Raw genomic sequence first — 2,128 nt, 5'->3', positions numbered from 1 at the left:
ATCAATTTGACCATCATAAAACTCACAAGTCGCAAAGCTGGGATGAAAATCCCGGTCTTCTGACTTTCACACTGCCACACTGAATTCTTTGAGCCAGCCTCAGCCTCTCATGAGAAGGTCACTCTGAATTTCTTGTCCCATGCTTTGTCCTGGCCCCTATGAGGAAAGGGATCAGCTGAAGGCAGCTATTCTATAAGGATGTGTAGGGATCCTGACAAGGTATTTCCTCTGAAAAAGCAAATGCGACCTTAGAAGTCAGTCTAGGGAGCTCCCCATTGAATAGAGACTTCCAAAGAAATGACGAGGTAGAAGCATCTGAAGAGCAACAGTGCGCCTTCTGCTGATTCCCTCCCACAGAAAAGACAATGCTCAGGGAAGGTGAGGAAAGCAGGACTCGGCAGGGCAAACAGGAGTGGGGTAAAAACTGCCACAGCAGGTTGGAAGACAGTTCAACAGATCGAAGGGTAGGTTTCCTGGCAACCAGGAAGCCCAGGAGGACCTCTGGCTTCAGTCCGGGGTGTGTTGTTATCTGCTTGCCCAAGAGTGACTTGGAGGCCTTGAATGTGTCCCATGCCAGGCCCCAGCGGCACTCATTTCCATAGCCGCGGCAGCAGCCCCAACTCACTTGGTCGACTCACTTGGTCACTGCCTATTAGCCCTGTTGGCCTGTGGGTTACGGGGAGAGAGATGCAGGAGCCCCTCCACCTGGACCTCTGGCATCAGGCCTGCCAGAGCCATTCGTGCCCACTACTGCACCAGCCGGGCCACTCCCACCCCCAGCCAAACCCCCAGCCGCTGCACCTGCCGGCAGAGGGGACACTAAGATCCCAAGAAGCTGTTCTTGCTGCTTGGCAGGAAGCTCAGCAGGAGTGAGGTTGTGTTCTCTGGGAGCCAGGAATAGCAGAGAACACAGATTGTGGACAAAGCAGTGACAGGAGAAGACCTCAGGCTTTCCACAGAGGTTCTGGAAAAGCCCCAGAATCGAGCACCACTCACCTCTCACTGAGCACGCCAGTCCCAGTACCCCAGTCCCAGCTAAGACAGTGCTCTTGGGGAGGGGTTAGCACAGGCCCTCCAATGCCCAGCCAGTCCCAGACCATGTTCACTTCCTTAAAGGGCACTCATGTCTGGGCCATGCTAAAAGGTCCTGGGTTCGTGCCCAGGAAGAGCACTTCCTTGGGGCCCTGGCAGCAGCGAGTCACAAAGTTGCAATGCGGCTCTTATACAATACTCCACGGGATTGTGAATGATGCCTGCAGACTCCAAAAACTGCAGTTGGTTCAGCTCAGCATTGAGCCAAAGCTCCTCCTCCAGGAAGCCCTCAGCCAAGCCTTGAGGGCAGGGCGGGGGCTCTCTCTGGGCACCTGCTGGCTCATGCAGGGTCCCTAGTGAAAAAGTCTGGGGCATGGCCACGCTTTTGTCACCTGGTCCAGCACCTCCTACGTTTTTTTTGGGGGGGGCAATACATGCCCCATACCATTAGTGCACAATTCAGCAATTTTTAATGTATTCCTGTGATTGTACAACTATTACCTTTATCTAGTTGCAGAAAATTTTCATCAGCCCCCAAAGAAACCCCATACCATTAGCAGTCCTTCCCCTTCCCTCTTCCCCTAGTCCTGGCAGCCACTGATCCACCTTCTGTCTCTGTGGATTTGACTGTCTATTCTGCACATCTTGTATAAACGTAGTTACGTAAAATGTGGCCTTTGTGTCTGACTTATTGGGCTCAGTGTAATGTTTTCCAGGCTCATCCATGTTGGAGCATGTAGCAGTACTTCTTTCCTTTCTTATGGCTGAACAGCATCCCACTGTACGGATAGCACACCTTTTGTTCATCCATTCATCACTGATGGACAATTGGTTTGTTTCTACTTTGGGCTTTTTTTTTTTATTGAGATGGAGTCTCGCTCTGTTGCCCGGGCTGGAGTGCAGTGGTGCGATCTCAGCTCACTGCAACCTCCGCCCCCTGGATTCAAGCAATTCTCCTGCCTCAGCCTCCCAAGTAGCTGGGATTATAGGCACATGCCACCATGCCCTGCTAATTTTTTTTTTGTATTTTTTGTAGAGATGGGGTTTCACCATGTTGGCCAGGCTGGTCTCGAGCTCCTGGCCTCATGATTCGCCT

General features: G+C 52.1%; 1 pseudogene; it reads right to left on the bottom strand.

Annotated features, from left to right (window-relative positions):
- Positions 1-590: 590 nt before the first annotated feature.
- LOC129018779 (single-strand selective monofunctional uracil DNA glycosylase-like) lies at positions 591-1,407 on the bottom strand (annotated as a pseudogene).
- Positions 1,408-2,128: the final 721 nt, after the last annotated feature.

This window comes from Pongo pygmaeus, chromosome 17, assembly GCF_028885625.2.
Source record: "Pongo pygmaeus isolate AG05252 chromosome 17, NHGRI_mPonPyg2-v2.0_pri, whole genome shotgun sequence".
In the NCBI taxonomy this organism is placed as follows: domain Eukaryota; kingdom Metazoa; phylum Chordata; class Mammalia; order Primates; family Hominidae; genus Pongo; species Pongo pygmaeus.
Note: the sequence above shows the minus strand (reverse complement) of the source record. Positions and strands in the feature narration are given on the sequence as shown.